This window comes from Uloborus diversus, chromosome 1, assembly GCF_026930045.1.
Source record: "Uloborus diversus isolate 005 chromosome 1, Udiv.v.3.1, whole genome shotgun sequence".
Classification (NCBI taxonomy): domain Eukaryota; kingdom Metazoa; phylum Arthropoda; class Arachnida; order Araneae; family Uloboridae; genus Uloborus; species Uloborus diversus.
In genome coordinates, this window is record NC_072731.1 from 45,023,173 (window position 1) to 45,043,733 (window position 20,561).

Here is a 20,561-nt window from a genome sequence, read left to right on the forward strand (position 1 = left end):
ATCAGCCTTGAAACACGTGCTAAAGTGATTGCATTTAGAGAACACACTTCTAAAACGTTAGAAGAAATAGGCAAAATATGTGGAGTGAGTAAATTAAGTGTCGGGAGGATATGGCAGCGGTTTAAGATAACAGGAGATGCTGGAACCAACCCTATTGGAAAATGCGGCAAAAAAAAATCAACTTCGGCTCGTGAGGACAAAAGTTTACATCGGATGAGTGTTATGAATCCTCGATTAACTAGTTCTTATCTGTCTTAGTCCATGGTGGCAGCTGGTGTTGACATTGCACCTACAACAGTGAAATACAAGCTTTTAGAACGTGGGCGGAAAGCCCGTCCACCGTACAAGAAGCTGCTTCTCACGCCTCGCACGAAGTATAAAAGGTTAGAATAAGCATGGAAATATAGAATATGGACTGAGAAGGACTGAAAAAAGGTTTTATTATCTGACAAAACACATTTTGTGGCTCAGGGATTTAGATCCAGGTTCGTGAGAAGGAGCAAAAGATAACCTATTTGTCTGCACCACATTGATTAAGCACCCAAGTATCGGACCAAAAAGTTGTTTTCGGGTTATTTCTGCGTTTCAGGGACAGAATTCATTGTTCCGGGGAGAAAGAATGATGAACAGTGTCAGCTACGAATCGAAATTGACCAAAATGTGCTTCGAACCATGCCTAAACATTGGCCGAACGGAAATGGCGTTTTTCAACAGGACGGCGCTCGATGTCACACATCGAAGCGAACTGTCAATTTCTGCTCAAAAAACAAACTTACCATACTGGATTGGCCCGGAAATTCACCGGACTTAAATCCGATTGAAAATTTTTGGGATATTGTTAAAAAACGTCTTCATAAGATGATCGAAAAGCTAATTTCATTTGTTATTGACATATGGTATAATGACGTTTAAATTAAAACTATATATGGCAGTCTTGTACATCCCATGCCAAAAGAAGTCTGTGATGTTATTAAGTCTCGGGAAGGTCATATTAATTATTAGTTTCAAATGTATTCATTAAAAACTTGAATAGAACTGATTTTTTTCAAGAAAAATGCATTTCCCAATTAATTGCCACAATACTGTATTTCATAGATTGCTATTGAATTTAATATTTGATTTGGAAAGTGTAAATATTATTTCTCATAAATGCTTCCAATGCAAAAGCTGGCAAATGATTATCATTAAAGAAATACTATATTATCCAATCACATCTTCCTTCTTACGTGCCCCAGAAAGGAATTGGGAGTGCATTTCTGGAAAACAACATTCGTAATCAACATTAACACTTAGTTCGCATCTAGATCAATATCGCTCTAATCGCAAACACGGATTGCAAGGATAATAAATCAGGAATAGACAATTAATTCTCCTGCAACGTGAGGTACTAATATTAAGTACTTACAATTCTAAGCGTCATGCTTGGTCAAGCGTGAAAATGGATGAATTTGTAAAGCAATTACCAATAGATTGAAAATGTAACTTGTATGGCACTATTTTTCAGCTTCACGTATTTTCACCAACATTTAAAAATGAATGTATTCTTTCATAAATAATTCCAGAAATTGTCAAGAGAAAAGCATTTTAACAGCAAATGACTATGGTGATATGTAGGATGAAATTTATTACGTACGCATGTGTACGCAGTATTAAATGCTTTAAATACTATTGTGACATAAAAAATATATAAAATTAAGTAAATTTAAACTTAGCGACCACAAAAAAGTCTTTTTAATTTTGAAGACACTTTGAAAACAGATTATTCTACTAAATATTTGGATTTTAGTCTGTAAGAAAAGTACTTTGGTATCATTATTTTATTAACAACCTCTCGCAGTTCTTGCTTAAAGATTTTATATACTTCCAATGTAAAATGTAAAAATTTATCTTGTATTCTCGTTACAAAATTTTGTATACAAACTAACTTTAATGCACAATGTAAAGTAAAACTTAACAATATCATAACTCATAATATCTATTTTAGCTCTGCTTCCAATGAAATAAAACGACGTTAAAAATGAAAATGTATAAAAATAGCTGTTCTGACAATTGTCGTATCAAATGCATTTTTTAATTTAAATTTTAAAAAAAGGTATGTTCATCAGTGTCTAAATCAATTTGTGAAAAGAAAAAACCATAAAAATGCTGCATTTTGTAGAAGTTGAAAATTATTAAGTTGCATCTGCTTTTCTATAAACAATAACATTTTAAAAGAAAAGTGAAAAAAATGTAGTTTTTTTTTAAAATGAGTTTTGGGAAAATAGGTGAATGATTTTTAATCTCAAGGGGGTTAATTGTTACTTCACTAGGGCAAGCTGTGACAGAAAAAAACTGAATCTAAGACTTTATTTATACAACTTTCAGTTTCTTGATTAATATGCATTAAAAACACGTTCTTTTTATCTTTAAAAGTTGTAAAGGGGTCATTCCATGTCAAGTGATCCGAAGTTTTTTCTCTCACCTTTTTGTATTTCTTTTTAATTTAACTCATCAATTTTACCTTTCGAGTAAATTAAAAGTTCAATTTTTTATATTTTTATCTCTATTATTTTTTTATTTATGAGACTTTGATTTTTCGAAAAACCCTCTTTTTTTCATGGATGCTTGAACATAAAATGGACGATAACTCAGCACTAAATATAGATAGAAAGATTTGGTGAAAAGCAATTTAAAGTATATTAGGTGCTGTTTAATAGGATATGCAACATGACTAATTTAAAAAAAAATCATTTAAAAAGAATTAAATTTAAATTTTTAATTTAAATTTCTCTGAAAAAGTATAATGATTTTTTTTTTGAACATCAAAAGATTGTTTGTATTTTATTCTCATTTGTGCAAAGTTTCAAGTGGGGATATAAATGTTATCATATTTTTATGAATTTGTAAATAAAATTTGACTTATGAAATATTATGAATGACATTTTTCAGATTCTAACTAATTGAATATGGGGTTCTCTTACTGGGGATGGTGTAGAAAGTAGCAATTTATCATGGCTATCCTTAAAATGAGCTGACATGAATTTGTAGATTGGTACAAACCCCCTCCAACACACAACCACTTTTTATCTTTTTTTTTTTTTTTCCAAAACTGTATTCAAAAAAAAAAAAAAAGCTGGCACGTAAGAGTCATAATCATAATATTTTATGATTATTTTAGCCCCAGTATATTAGCACCCCAGTTTATTAAACTGGAACGCACGGTGCTAAACATCAGTAGTGACAAAGACTTATAAAGGGAAGGAGGGGGGGAGGGTCATAAAAACTGAAAGTCAGAAAAACTTTACCAGACAAATAGAAACACTCATTTGCAGTTTTTTTTTCTGTCGGTAAGTGGGACGGTAGGGTGAGGGGACGAAGAGGGGAGGGGAAATCTGAAAAGAAGCTTAACATCATAGATGGTTATGCTCAAACTAGCAAAATTTGTTTGATCTATATAACTGATTTTTCTACACGTAAAAATCGATCTCGATTTATAACTTTCCTTTACAACTGAAATTAAAAAGAAAACTAGCATTAAATATGAGAAAAAAAATAGCTGCACTCGAAATGTTGTAGAAAGAGAGTTAGTTTTATGCGGACAGACATATAATCTGATACTTATATTTATTTTTAGTTTAGTGTGAAAAGAATGGAAAAACGCTGAAACAACTCGGGGGGAAACACTACTATTTTGCTTTGGTCTTGGGAAAAACTATTTATTTTCTTCCTCCAAAACTGAAGGCTGGTGAAGGGGTAGGGGATGAAATGAATCATAACTTTCCTTATCAGATAGTGAACTAATCAAGTACACTTTGTGAAGTTCGGACTGAAAAAGAAACGCTTGGTCTGGAAGAAAAAAAAACAGGTAAAGCGTGGTACTAGCATAGTGTTAAAGGTATGGTTGGGTAGGAGGGGGGAGGGTACTGTACGTCTTCTTGCTTTAAAGAAGTACATTAACCAATTTTTTAATACGTTTTCTATTATTTTGTTTTATTTTATTCATTTATTTATTTTTTACATTTTGAAAACAGTTTGTAAAAAAAAAAGAAGTAATGGTGTGGGAGGGGGGCTGTTTCTTGCTTTAAATAAGAACATTTACCAACTTTTAATAAGTTAACTAGTCATTTTGTTTATTTATTTATTTATTTTCCATTTTGAAAAAAGATTAAAAGTGTTAGTGCGGGGGGTGGGAGGGCTTACCAGTCTACAAATTCATGTCAGCTCATTTAAAACATAGTCTCGGTCAATTACTACTTACTAGACCATCCCCAGTAAGAGAATCCCATATTTAACTAGTTAGAATCTGAAAAAATGTCATTATTTCATTATTCAAATTTTATTTACAAATTCATAAAAATATGATCCCATTGAGATTCCAAATGGAAACTTTGCACAAATAAAGATAAATTTCAAACAAATTTTTGAGATTTTTTTTTAAAAATCATTATGCGTTTTCTAAAAAATTTAAATTTAAAATTTAAATTTCATTTTTTTTAAATGTTTTTTTTTTCTGAATTAGTCGTGTTGCATATCATTTTAAATAGCAACTAATGTACTTTAAAATGCTTTTTACCAAATCTTTCAATCTATATTTGGTGATGAGTTATCGTCCATTTTATGTTTAAGCATCCATGAAAAAAAGAGAGTTTTTCGAAAAATCAGTCTCACAAATAAAAAATAAGAGTGATAAAAATCTAAAAATTTGAACTTTTAATTACCTCGAAGGGTGTAATCGATGAGCCAAATGTCAAAGAAATACAAAAAGGTAGGGGTTAAAATTTCCCAAATTTTCGATCACTTGACATGGAATGACCCAAATTACAGTTTTTTATGCCACATTGAATCCAAAAAGTGTCAACGTTTTGACCGAAAGCAAAATTTTGAGCTCAACTAAAACAAAAAAAATCGTTTCGTTTTCAATCTTCAAGTTAAACCAAAACATTGTTTCAGTCAATCGTCTGGTCTGTGCTAATTTTATATTAGCTACCAGTTTTTTTAGAGGTTTTACACCTCCAGCTCAGTCACTTCTTATTTGGGAACTTGTGACTGCTTATAAGCACGAAACTGCAGTCCTCGAATGGAATGACTGAGCTGGTGGTGTATTATTGTTTGTTTTAATTAATTTTTTTCTTCAAAATCCTGCTGTACTGCCTACCAAGAATACGAGTTCTATATCCTGCCCTGAAACAGAGGTAAAAATCTCCTATCTTTGCTGCAAGTTTCTTCGATTTTTTTTAATTTTTATTTTAGAACTTGATTTTTTTCTCACTGCCTCATTTCTTTATTTTAAAGTTTACTATGCCTTTTTTTCCTTATCCACAATAGCCGATGTAGCAACCTAACCCTGTCAACAGCCAAAGTCACCCTTACTCATCTTAAAAATTTACAAAAAAAAATATTTAACTTAAAACTTTTAATTGTGAGTAAAAGGTTAATGTTAATTCATATTACGTTCCAGCAGATCGCGAGGAAGGTTGTTTCTAAGAAATTAAAGAGAAAAAAACGGCCTTACTTCCTGCTAACGAAATGTTACACAAAACATTTCAACCTCAAGATATATTGTAGCAGTACCCACGTATTTTTGATTATAATGCTTTTTATGACTGGTGTTTTTGCGCAATGATAAACTTTACTGGGGTAAGCAAAAACTTGCTGCTTTATTTATTTAACTGCTTTTAATCCGCTGTGTCACCATTTCTAGAACTGTTTATTTCAATTCCAAAGATAAATCGCATAACACAAGGAGATTAGGGGTTTATTTTGTGAGACAAATTGCTTTTGTCTACTCCATCCCAAGATCTGAATACGCTAAAGCCAGCATTGAAAAATGATGTTTAAATAAAAGACTGGTGGTGAAGGTGCATTATCACCCAATTTAAATACAAAAATTAAATCTTCTAGGATCAGAAAAATAAATAAATCCTTTAAGAAACAAAATACTTCTCCCGATGAAAACATCGAAAAAATAAACGAAGAAATACCAAAGGAATCACACATATTAATATCATACATATTTATGAGTAGCAAAATAAATGAAAAAAATCTCCGTTAATCTAAAATAACTCAATCATAAACGATTAATTTCGACGTGCATTATGCTAGAGATTTAAATTTCTTTGATGCAAAGTGACGTAAAGCTTCAGCATTAACAGCTATTTTTCAGGGAAGTATAAAAACAGAATGTGATATAGAAAAAATAATGAGTTTGGCATCTTTACCTCGTTTTATAATAACTGCATTTTATATACTTTTCCAGCCGCAAAATTACCTCAACAATAAGTCTACCAACTTAGTCAATTGACATTAAAAGTTTGATTTGGTTATGTTAAATGAATAAGCTACGAACAGAAAAGAAGTTTAACAGCCACCTTCATGAGCGTTACACAATGATGTACTCTAAAGAAAATGTTTTGAAGAAGGCGCATTATTATTGGGTAGATGCTTGAAAAATTTTTGTTTGACCAAAAAAAAGTTAGGTTAAATTACTTATGCTAGTTTTTATTAAAACAAGGATCTTTTTATACGTGATTTGAAATGATTTTTCATTAAGTTTGTATTATTTAAAAATTTTCAAAACAAAATTCTTCCTGAAATGGCATAAACCCCTCCCTCCTCCCCCCTACTTCATGACTAACAATAAAATTAATATCAAAGTTGAATAGTTTGTTTTGTTGATTATAAAACCAGCGTGAAGTTTAAAATCTTAGTTTGTCCACTTCCTCGACTTGTTTGCTACAAATCAATCACTTCCATTTTTTTTCCTAACCATTCAAATATTTGTCAATAAGATTTTTTTTTAAAGAAATGTCCTTGATACTGAAAATGCATTGCAAGGAAAAAAATATTTGCTGATAATAACTACAGAAAGAAAAGCATATGAAATACATAAAAAGTGTTAGGAAATGAAAAGTTCAAACACATTTGTCAACATAACATATGAAATAATTAAAGTAAAAGCAGCAGTTCAGTAGTGATTTACGAGTAATAAAATATGCAAAAATGTGAAACATAACTCATTTAGTTGAGACGATAAAAATTGAGAATTCTGCAAATGTGTGAAAATAGTTTAACCTATTACATTCAAATGCAGGATATATTGTCATTTCCAATTATTTATTTGTTCTTGGATCTTTACGTTGTTTAGTCTTCGCTTGCGTGTCACTTTCCTAAATGTGTTCTTTTTCCTAAAATAAAAATAATAACAATAACATTTACATACAAAAAGGAACATAAGAAAATGATAATAAGAGTAAGCCAAAATTTAATTTCAAAAGAAACGACTCCCCCCCCCCCCCCCCGCCTCAAAAAAAAACCATAATGCCATAATTCCAAGCATAAAGTTCAATCAAACTAAAAAAAATGACATGCTCCATAGTACAGTGAAGAACTAAAACTTATGGCAATGTATTTTTTTTAAATCTTAATGGAAATGATGTAACAAAATCTTACCGCACATTATTTAATGCATTTTTTTGTGGTACCTGTAACTTTTTTTGCCAATGGGGTCGTTTCCAAACTTTTAGAAGCATTTTTTTCTGAAAGAGCATGCTTAAAAAATAGGATCTGACCATTTTTTAAATAATTTAACTAAGTTTAATATTTTTAAAAAATACTTTAATCGGTGTGCTTTTATTGTTTAACGCTTCTGCCGATGACATCACACATGATGAAACGCCATTTACTGTTGCTTTCAGAAGAGTATAATATTTATTTCGCATTTTTACTCACGTGTACTGGCAACGATAGGGTTGATAGCAAGCGTAGAGACAATTTTTAATTCGCTGCTTGATTATCATATTGTGGAAACGCAGTGAAAAATGCGCCAAAGGACATCATTTATGATGTCATCAAGACCACGCCTTGTTTAAAAAATTTTACATTTTAAAAAATTAATTAAAAAATAACTGTTGGGAAAATAAAATTATTTTCTGGATCCATATTTTTTTTGCTTATTCTATCAATTTTTGTGACTAAAAGTAGTACTTTTGACTGAAGGAAACAACCCCATTGTGCATAAAAACGCACTGTTTACATCGACAAAATGTTAAAAAAAAAGTTCAGTCTTAAAAATTGTATAAAAGGGGCATGAAGCAAGCATATTTTCCTCGATGCAAATCTCTAGCTACAATTACTTGAAAACTGTAAGGCGCAAAAAATATTTTTGCATCATTTGGAGTTTTCAAAATAGTTCACAACACATTTTAAAGTAATAATAATTTGGGTAGTTTGACTGAAAAACATATTTACAACGAAGGACATCCTTTTAAAATTGAAAACAACGTCACGTAATTATTCAAACTATGTTTTCTTCTATGTTTCGGACATTAGATTTTAAATTACTTACCAAATGATGCAACTAAGAAGATGGAACTTAATAAATGCTCTTCTTAAATCATTTTTCGAAACTGCTTCGGAAAATGAGATTTAGTGCAAGTAAATGTTCTTTGAAAGAGAATCTATTTCGAAATTAATCAAATTTTCGTTGGAAACTTGCATCTACACTCCTTCAACTGCACGATCTACCTTTACATAGGAAGTGACGTGGGAACTGTGCCAGAAAGTTAACCGAGCGCACTAATTTTTAAACAGTTTTTAAAAGGAACTTTTTTTTTCCTTGTTATTCGTTTTTGGTAAAGCGCCCTTTGAAGTAACATGTTTTGCAAAATTTTTATGATGCATGCGTAATTTGGCATGAATAGATTTTTTTAAAACTATATTGCAAATGTTTTCTTTTAGTCACATTTTATATTTTTTTATATTTTTTGAATCAACACACACACACACATATATATATCTATAAACCATGCTAAATTAACGAATATGGAAATTCAAGAGAGCAAAAACACTGAATAATATTTTTTTTCCACCTGCGGCGTATAGTTATTTTAAATGCTTTATTTTTTATTGATAACTTTAAGCGTAAAAAAATCAATCGTTTGAAGTAGCCATGATTGTCAGTAGCCTTTTTTCCATAACTACGGCAAAAATTTGAAAACAACGATATTTCACATTCGTTAGTTTGGCATGGAGCGAACGATATGACTGTTTTTTTTTTTTTTAATCTCTGGTTATAAATCCATCAAGAGATTTAAATTCAAAATTAATGGTATTTTCACTCAATATCATGAATCACAAAACAATATCACATCAAAATAGTTTTAAAAATATATATGAAAACTTTCTTCTTTTCTTTTGTTCTCTTTAGTTCTACTTTTTTTCCCTTTAAAGAGACTTTTACACCACGAAACTTTTACTAATGAATACTTCACACCAGGCTTCAAAGTGTTAACTAGTATTGTACTTAGTATTGCAAACTGATCCGTTTTTACTATAGTCCAAAACAGATTGTTTCCAATGGGGGGGGGGGGTGTAAGAAGACATTGGGCATTTTCCAGAAAAAGTGCTCTATCCGACAAGGCCTCAGTCTTATCACATGACACCATTAAGGCGCCGAGTCATGACACATGTATTTTTTGACCCCCAGTTTCGACCAGATGGAGACGCCAGGGCTTTTTTTGATGCAACACTGCACTAGAGTTTTAATTTTGCCGAGATAATTCAAAGCCGTACGAATAATCAAGGGATCTTTTACATGCCGCATAATCATATGACAAGGGCGCTGATGACTTTCTGCATCTCGAATATCCACCTACTGACCACCTCAGGTTATAATCCAGGACTTATTCCAAAACAGGTATGGGAAACTTAAGCAAAACTCTAACATTCCACTCTAACTTTAGTACCTTACACTAAAAGAAACAAAAAACATAAAAGCTAAACGTCAGGATTATTCCTCTCTTCCCTAGTGCAGGTCTTCTTGAAAAATCTAATTGAATCTTTTTGACGCTAAAACTCATAAATGACTTCTGACGATAAAACTTATCTCCTGCATTTTTTTCACTGATGTTTATAATTCCATCTAGCTCTGAATAAATCATATCAACTGTAAAAGTCAAATTCGGTAAAAGTACTAATTATCAGAGAAATAGATCCGAAAAAGACAAACTTCATTCTAACCTCAAGCACATTCAAGTTTCATAATGACTTATCCATAATACTGTGTTTGTTTAAAGAAGTACCCTCTGGTAAATCATCAATTGCGGAACATAGACAGAAAAAGAATAAATAAATAAATAAATAAATAAAAATAAATTTTAAAAAAACAATACTTATTACGTTTTTTATAAGTGTTGTGTCATAATACTTTCATCTTTTGTGCTTTCAACTATTAGTTATAGATTACAATTAACGTCGCATTAATACAAATTAAAAAAAGAGAAAATTAATTTGATTTCTGAAATTTTGAATTCAAATTATGTTTTTCGCAATCACAAACTGAGACAGGACCCTACTCATTGCAGTTATTGTTTCTAGAAACAGCTTTTGTCCCCCCTCCCCCCAAGCCTGCCTCTCCTCCTGGGCGGTTACGTGTGCATAGTTGTGTGTGTAAGTAGACCTGTGTGTATGCATGTAGGCGTGTGTGTGTGTATGTGTGTGAGTGTGTGAGCGTGCGTGTGTGTAAGACATGGACGCATCCGACCAGGAGAAGCGAATAGCTCAGGACCGGAGCAGCCGCGCTGCGCCGCCTGCAGAGGATGGTGGGCGGTGGTGCTGCAGAGGCTTCTGGTCCAAGCTGAAAAAGGCACGGAACATCAAAAACTGTCAAATGAGAACAATAAGCAATCGTGATTGCTCAAAAAATCACAAGGTAGAATAACATTTTTAAAGAAAAAATGATAATAATATTTTTTTTTTTTCATTTTCCTTCTGTACTTCAAATATATGCAGAAATCCAAACAGATATAAAGTGATTTATATCTTTCAGAATAATTTAATTACTCTTTTTATGAACTATTAACAATCTACGGGTATTTTTTCGAACCTGTTATTTCACATTAAAACTATCATTACTCCATCAAAGACAAAAGATTAAATAACCATGCTCCTAAACGTTTATAGGATGCTTTTTGTTATCCTTTCTTATCTTTTTTTTTACGTATTTATACTGCAAAAACAATTTTTGAAGGAGCCAAAAGTTAAGCTCAGAAATTAATTCTAACACTAATTGGTACGTGAAAAAAAAATAAATAAATAACTAAATAAAATGAAATCAAGTCAAATCAACGAAGTTATTAGTTTTGGTTGATATATCACTCTCCTGAAATCCCTTTAACAAAGCAAAACCAAGTACATATACTAGAGCAGTTTTTAAGGCTCAGGATACCTAAACATCACTTTCGTTTTATGTCAAAAAATGGGAGTCGAATCAAACCTTTCCATTTAATTTCTGCTTCACTAGAAATTTAATGATTTACTGGACCATCAATCTTTTGCGTTAGCTAAGCTATTGGCAAGAATTTTCAGGAACTTTGCCAAAAAGTTAACGGACCATTATAATTTTAAAGATATTATATTTCATAATATTTTATTTTTTAAATATTTTATTGTCCAAAGGTTGTTCATATGGATTGTCTGAGATAATGTAGCGTGTATTTTTATGACCCTAAAGTATCACTTGTTATGTCAAGCCGTGAAAAATAGAAAACTTTTGACGACAGCGAATCTTGCCGCTTCGCTGAGTCTACACGACAATGCATTTTCACTGGATGAGTTTAGAAATGTCTCTTCACTGCTCGGGTTATCGATTGCGTTTCGGTGTAATATCCTGCTGCTTCTTCAAATTTGCAACATTTATGTTTATGTATTTTTTGCTTTTGGGCGACATAATTTTCCTTCAAAACAATCCAACACAAATTAAAGACTTTTATCAAAAATATTTGTGAAACTGCTTTAGTTAATTATAGGAATTCTTGAGGAATATATTAGTTTTTTTATGTTTTTCATTAACTTTGGTACTTAAGTGGTTTAATTCATTTCCCAACTTCTATGAGATCCTCCCTTTCTGAATTACAGATTATTATGGAGCTCAATCAGACTCAATTTAGACTTTTACCCACACTATCATCTGCAGAGATGACCTTAAATTATCACTTGTTATGTCAAATATTTTAAAATATGGCATGACGGTTGACGCATAAGAAATTAGTCAATGTTTCTGGGATACGCATGCAGCTTAAATAGTTGCTTGTGACCATAAAAATGTACTGAGAGTAATTGAACATATTTCAAAAAGGTAAACTAGCCAATGAAATATATTATATCTTATAGTGGTGCAACTCGAAAAGTCATCGAAATAACACTACCACTGGTAATTGGCGTAAATTCTCAAGCAAGTTGCAACGCTGAGCCATATTACTGTGGATTTAAAAGCAGGGATAAAATTCGAGTTCACAACCGAATATTTCTAAGGAATCTCGAATATACGAACTTATGAAGCTGAAGAACTATTTGCATAACATATAATACCATATCACACTCAAGGATCTCTCGAATCTTCCACTATTTGTTGTTTAACCGGTTGAATGGTGCTATGAAGTCAACTTTTTTTTTTTTAAATCCAGAGCAGAAATTTAGCAATCCCTGGTAAGATATTGATTCCCTTTGAAGGCTTTGGTACCACCATATATTTATTGTGTTCCAGTCAACATTAAAGACATGCATCATGTTTGACCAGTTGGCATCGAGTTGGCATGCATAGATCATCCAGTTGATCCCCCATCGGTTGCCAATCGATGCCTTACCAATCAGGGGTCACCACGGTCAACTAGTTGCTTCCCGTAGCTGACAACATGATGCAAAGTTACACGTTTTGCTGTTGCCACTAGTGATATATATTACAGCTTTGATGATGATTGGAAAAGCCGTGTTTGAAAACGAGTAAGATTTCCAGCTGTATCAAACGGAAAATGTGAGCTGCTACAAAAGCAGCGTTTATAATTCGTAGAGTCTACATCACAAGAGGAGCTATGTAATTTTATAGAGAGTGTAAAACTAGCGCGATGTGAGTGATTCCTGATACTTAGACCTAGTTCCGACATTAGTTGATGTTTTTTTTTTTAATTTAATTTTTTTTTTTTTTTTTTGTCGAAAAAAACCAAAAACGCACGTTCTTGTAGAAAATAAAGAGAATCGAATAAAGAGCCATTCTGAAATGATATCCTTCTTCTTGCACTTCTATTAATTTTGTTCGACCCTAAATAATTTATGGAATGAAATGCATTCAAGATGTCTTCAGACACAGGGAGAGTGCTAAACCTTGGGACGTTTGTAGCTTGAGACACTGCTAATTTCTAAGAATCTAGTTTTAGCAGCCAGGTTTTTGTAATCTCTGATAGTAACATTCACCACTAAATGGTGCCATAGTAACAATCAGCATTAAATGAATAAAATTGACAATTTTGTGAGAGAAGAAAATTTCATTACTCCAGAGTAAGTATATTCTTCATTTTTATTTCATTTTCTGCCTTTGTATTTCTAAAACTAAACAATTGAATTTTATTTTGTTATAAAAGAGAGGAAATATTTTACTTATAACAAAAAAAAAAAAAAAAATGTTGTGCATCTAGAGTGACTATCATTTTTGTTTTTCTAAAACCCGTGTGATGATTATACCTTGGGACAGCCAAACATTTTGCACCTTAGGACACGTCCCAAGGTACAACACATGCATGGTTCTTAATAATTAAGATATGTTTAGAACTATGGAACAATGTTCTAATCTTATGTAGTCGTTCAAACACATTTAATGTTAGATAATGATTCATAATTCATAATTAATTATTCATGATTTAAATCATTACAATGAAAAAAAAAAACTTTTTTGTTTTCTGGTGAAAAATTGGTACAGGTATATGGCTGCTTCCTGAATCATGAAGACACCCCATAGTACAACAAGATGTGTCCCGAGGTACAATAGGATGTTGTACCTAGGGACAGCTTGGAACTTTTACTTAAAAGGGCTGGCAATATTTTATTTTCAAACTGTCTGAATTTTTTAAAAAATAAGAGTGCATAGACGTATGTTGGGTTTTTTTAATGTGACTTTTAGATCTTAAATTGGATTTAAATAATCGACTTTAAAAATTTAAACATGAAAAGTGTCCCAAGGTACAACACTCTCTCCTAATGAAAATTTATTCGACCTCTTGTTGCAACACTGCCAAGTAATAAAACGGTTTCCTTTTTTTTTTTTCTTTTATGCAAATTGATCAAATGATTTCAGAAAATATTTATTAGCATTTTTCTATGGTAAAACGTTCTACGTCGTTTCCAAAGAATAACAATAATAATGATAATAAAATAATAATACACAACAATAACTTTGCTTTTGTTTGCTATCATTTAAAATTTTAATTCAAATAAAGTGCCAGTAACCCTTCCAGAAATATACTTGCAAATAAAGATATCAACAAATTTATAAGAGGAATCACTGTTTCGAGCTATTTTAGTTCAGTTGTCTCATGCTACCAATGCAAGTTTTGTATAGAATTCAAATCTTGAAATTTACTCCGATTTTGAAGTAAATATTAGTTGATACGCATCAATCTTTCTCGAATTATTGCTCAAGTAATATGCGTAGCATTTATTTATTTTTGTATTCTTTTTTGAAAAAGTTTCACATTTTGCCTAAGACCATCGCAAAAGATTTCGGTTTTCAAATTTGTACAGAAATAACTTTCTAGTGATTTAAGTTTCATAGGTGCATTAAAAAGTTACATGATAATGAGAGACGATTTAAATTTATAAAATGTGAATTTTTGAATTCTTGCTTAGCTAGAGTTAGAAATTTTAATATAGTTCAAAGCAATAAATTATCATTTCCTTCGTACTTTTGAAATTAAAAAAATAGTTTTACAATTAACATTATTCCCCGATAACTGCGATTAACAAAAATTATAGCTATATTTTCGCATAATTATCAAATATATGTTATAGATTTGTAGCTCGAAATTTAGAATCTAAATTTATTTTCATTTTTCTCAAAAATTTAAATTTTTATCTTGCTTTAAAACCTAAAACGTCAAATCAAACCTTCTGATTCAAAATCATTTTAAAATAAATTCTTGAAATAAAGTTGTTAAACAAGAAATCTTAAAAACAAAATATTTAATCTACGTGCTGTTTTCCCGTTTAGCAAATATTCATCACTGCATTTTATGCACTGTAACTAGCGTAAACAGTTTCAAAGAAAATATGTCTAAATAAATGAAAATAAAACCAATTGAGAAACTATAAATAACTCACTTTCGGTTACTTTCATTCGGCAAAGCAACATGTACCTTTCAAATACTTAAAAATATGTTACTTTAGATTGAATTTCTACTATAGAAAACTCTAGGAAACCAGCATTTGTAGCTTCCATTAAATTTTTCCATGTGACTTAATACAAATGGAAGTTTTATCTTTGAATATATTTTTATTTGAAAATAAATTGGGTTTCATGAAATATATACAGAAACATGCTTGCAAACAGCTTCATAAAATCAAAAAAAAAACATTATATTCTTTTTTAGTTTCAGTTCCGCTGTTTGACGTCTTAAAAGTTTGCATTGTATGTTTTCTTTAACATTTAATGGCGGTTTTCTTTCAATGAAAAAAAGCACCATACAAACAGTTTGAAAATGAAGGAAAAACCGCATCGCACAGAAAAAGTGAAAACTCGGTGAATGAGTTTAGATAAGAATTGAAGAAAAAAAATAAACATATCAAGTTGCTTTGACAAAATATCAAAAGATAAATTTTACTCCAGTTAATATATTTCTCATATTCATAAGTTATCCAAAAATATGTTATTTATAACAAAAAACATTTGACTATGTTATTCGACTCGTTATAACTAAACGAGTTCTCTTTTTACGGGTACGCATTTAGAATGAAAACATATTTGATTACTAATAAAATGAATAAATACCTTTGTGCGTAAAAGGCAAATTAGCAAATAACAACGTCAAATAGCATATATTGCAGATTACTCCAGAAACTTGTGTTGGCGTTACAAGGAATGCCTTTTTCAATGCAAAAGAAATGAGTTTATGGATAAAAAGATATCCGACTTTTGTCTGATGATGTTCCTTGGCGCTCCTTGTAACGCCGAAACATGTGTCTGCAGTAATCTGTAATTTGTGCCATTTGACGTTTTACTTTCTTATATCACTATATTGGAGCACGTTTGTCACAGAACGCAAACATCAGAGCTCTGACGAAAAACTTAAATGCTGCAGTTCAATAATTTGAAGTGCTTTACAATTCTATTTTATTTTATCAGGAACAATTTAAGCTTTAGAAATTAGACCAGTCCTTGCGGTGAGACTCTAAGAGGCGAAAGAAAACATTTGCTCACTGGAGAGGCTATTCAATTCTCTTTGTGTCCAACCTAATGCGTTCATTGTCAATCAGATCAAAGGTTTTTCCCTCCCAAGAGAAAACCAATTCAAACTATTCTTTGGAGAAAAGTAGGGACATCCGCTGGATGACCCTCCGTTAGAAAAGAATACCGGAAAAAAGCTTTTGCTTCCGACATTCTTTTCTCGTGGTCCTTAGAAAAGTTCTAATTTCTTATGGTTCCACTGGTTTAGATTACTGCTTCATAAATATTTCTTAATGGACATTAGTTACGTAATTTTTTCAGAATAATGGTTTTTCTGGTGGTTTGAATTATCATAAGTTTATTACTAACTTGTTGAAACACAGGTTGTTCACATTTATTAATGCTATCAAAAATTTGATTTTAATAGACTGTTTAGTGGTAAAGTCAGTTTTTTTTTTTGGTTTACTAATTAACAAACTAGAGAAAGGTATTTCTCGTTGTTTCAAGTTGAGTGTTTTTTTTTTGCTAGTAAAATTTGAGTGAAAGAGGAGGAAAAAATAACAGCATTCCCCAAAAGATATAAAAAGTTTTAATAATAATGATGATGATGATAGTGTTAGTGCTGATAACAGGAGTAACTAGCTGACACGCAGATCATTCGTGCTCGGCAGAAATAATTCAAAAACTGATTTTTTGAAATTTTTTTCTTTTGAATACAAGCAAAACTGTGTTGATTTGTATTTCACTGACAGCAATAAAAATATGTGTCAATTGATGTCTTCGTTTTAAAGTTGAATGAAGTTTGAAGAAATGTTTTTACCTCCCCTTCCCCTCCCTAAAAAAATGAATGAATACGTAAATAAAAATATAACATGTTTGATAAGTAATATGTATGACTGTGTTTAATATGATAAAATTTACCCAGTTGCACTAATTAACTGCGGTTCCAAGAGTCCTGCGTCCCAAGAGTTAAGATTATATGTTCGTGAAACGTTATCATAATTTAACTGAGGAAATTAAGTCATTAAAAAACTATGTTTTCTAGTCTATGGGAGTACCGATTCCATTTCCGTCGTTGGAAGCGCATACCACAAAAGAAACTGGACTTCCATTTTGGATGCTCTACACTAAAACAATGTACAATTAAGCGACAAAATAAACTTGAAATAGATGCCTCTATTTTGCTAAAATATTTTTGAAAAGTTATGCTGAGATTTATTATGTAAAAAACTAATGTCGTGTTTCTTGATTTTAACAACATATCTCTAGCTCAGAATTCTGCAATGAGTTTAGACTAAAGTTTCATGGTATTTCGAAACAGAATTACATTGAAGAATATAAGTCAATGAAGCGATTACGTTTTGCTCGTAGGGGATACCACTTTAAAAACGTATATGTTAAATGATGATTTAATTTCTCCTATCTTTAAAGTTGAAAATTCAAACTTGTTATTTGTTGTGTAATTATTTTTTTTTTTAAATTATGTGTGGCTTGGAAAACATTCACAAATAACCCTAAATAATTTATACTTTAATTCATTATTACTAGTCAATATAAGTTGTTACACGAATTAAATTATGTGGAATAGTTTAAGCCAAAAATATTAAATATCTTTCTAAAAAGATGAAAGGAAAGACAAATACATATCCTTATGGAAAAGATGAATTGCCTTTCCGACAAACTTATGCTTGACAGATGATGATATTCTTATTCTTTTGCTACAATTTACCGTGACTGTAGTTTCGTTCTGAAGCACACATATCTTTTGAAATGATTGATTTCGGAATATTTGTGTAGCTACGGAAACGTGCTTAATGGTGAATCTGAAGAAGTTTCCTTTAAGAAAAATGGCATTAGAGATTTTTAGAGATTTACTCCATTATTTTATTTGGTGGTATGATTTTCCAGAAGATTTGTAGAAGCCTTTGTGGACAAATGATATGAATATGCGAGTATGAAAGGTCATCCAACGCTAATTGCAGTTTATTCTTTGCAAAATGTTCGAATGCTTCAATGCGTTTAATGAAGCTTTGTTTCGGTTGAATGGTGGAAATTAAAGCGAAAGTACAATCATTGTTGAGAAGATTTTTATTTACTTTTTTTTAACTTTTTCAAATATCATTGTAATGTTCCAAACGGAAATGAATGACATTGTGGCCTCGATGTTAGTGACACAGAAATCCGTGTTATGCTGCCGTGTGCAGGTAAAAGTAAGTATCTGCAGAAATGAGTTTTTGGGATGTTTGAAGACACATGTGGTGGATTCAATACTAACAATAGGAAAATGTTGGAATTAGACGAGTTTTTCGCGCCTTTTTTTCAGCGAAACCAAATAAGCGACCTTATGCAATATGGATAACGTATAATATATGACAAAAGTGAAAAAAAAAAAAAAAAAAAAAAAAAAAAAAAAAACAAGACAAATTTGCAGTTATTGTTCTTTACCTGCACATGGCAGCATGTACCTTGAGAGTTATAACTGCTAAGGCATGGATGGCTTTTTTTTTTTTTTTTGTCGGGTTTTAGTCACGAGATAGTTGACTCGGATTAATGCACTTTAAACTGGGGGTGACCCGAAACCATGGAACAATGAGCGTGTTCCAACTGTTTTTCCAAAAAAATATACACGAAATGAGCGGATTTTAAATAACGCCTCAAATGCCAAAATAAAATGAATTTTGAAAGCAGCAATAATTAAATTCCGTAAAATATAATTCCAGTAACTTGATTTTGATAAATTACATTACGAAATATTTGACTCAGATTTGGAAAACAAAGTATGGAACTAACTTGCTAGATTTAACAAATTGCTTAATTACTAATTTATTTATTTATTTGTTTTTCAAATTATCAAACTAAAATCGACTGAGTAGAATGATCTCTACCGTTTGGTTATTTGTGCTTGCTTATCAATCAGTAATTTCGTACAGTCGAGCCCGCTTTTTGGAATATCGGTTTAACCAATATCCCGGTGAATGTAATAAATCTTCAATGTACTGAGCTGTAGCATGCCCCGTGTAATAGAATATCCTGCTTATTAGAGTATTTTTTGTTGCAAATTGGCTATCCCACTAAGCGGGCTCAACTGTATTTATAAAATCGGATTTAAAATTATAAATTCTGTACCTCAGAGCCAGAGAGACGTAAGTCGCATTACGAAAAATTTAAAGGAGATGGGAAAAACTATTTTCTGGCGCATACAAAGGATGGGACACATTCTCTTTCAACCCTGGTAAAAAATTGAAATGGATTTTTTAAAAAGAATTGTGTTCGCATGACTCGATGCGGAGTAGACTTCTACATACAACGCTATAATTAACGCAAAATCGCAATTTTTGGACTCACGTCACTCTGGCTCTAAGGTACAGGATTTACCTCTCAAGATCTAAGTTTTGACTTCAGAGTTTCTTAAAGATTTTGTCTACTCCTACATTTTTAATGAAATAAAAAAGAAGTTTTGCTTTCTCACGAACAGTTAAATGTAATTAGTACTTAAAAATGTGTTATATATATGTTACGTTAACTAATGTGAATTTACACGTTGAGCATCATGTATGCGGTGAAATTAATAACAATTATGGTTGACATGGGTCGTAATTACGTACATTGAAAGAAGTATACCAATGTCAGAGTTTATTTTAATACTGATTTTCTGAAATGGATGTCATGGGGTCAAATGGATACATATCGCCTCACTTTGGAGCGAAAAATGAAATAAAGAAAATGCCATTTCAGTTTTCTTTCTTTCTTTTTTTTTGATGATAGAAGATTTAAGGTCGAGTCAAGCGGATTAGGTACTCTAAAAACAATTCCGAAATGAATACAACTGAAATTTAAGGTTCCTAGTATTACTGAATCTCCAACGTTTTGGCCAACATCCAAATATCTGGCATTTTCCTCAGTAGAGATAGAGATCTTTGTTTTGGGAATGAATAAAGCTTTCTGTTCTTTTCTAATAGCTTAATTGGATACCGAATATAGAAATGATTTTTTTTTTCATATTTTGTCACTTCATTTTTTTTAGAAATAAATGAAGAAATCAATAGAAGTATTTGGTATGGATTTATTTAGTTTACTTAACCGAAAGTTTAGTTTTTAACCGAAGTTAATTAGTAAAAAATATAAATCGACCTTCAAACATAAATTGAAATTTTTTCATATGATTGCTTTTTCCATTGTCCTTTTAAAAAGCAAATGTTAGGATGAAACTAAATGCATGCTTAGTTTCTTTTCTTGAATATCCTTGTTTTCTTTTCATACAAAAGTAATGTTGTTCAAAAGCAAATGAATCTTTGTATTTGCATACAAAAGTTTCTGAAAAAAGTAAATATTTTGAGAAACAAGGAAAAATCTGTATATACAAAGATTGAAGCTT

The 20,561-nt window shown here is 31.1% G+C and overlaps 1 protein-coding gene across 1 annotated transcript in view; it reads left to right on the forward strand.

Annotated features, from left to right (window-relative positions):
• The window catches only part of LOC129229523 (zwei Ig domain protein zig-8-like), a 284,088-nt gene that overhangs the window by 106,778 nt on the left and 156,749 nt on the right, over positions 1-20,561 (forward strand). The gene's annotated exons all lie outside the window — the stretch shown is intronic.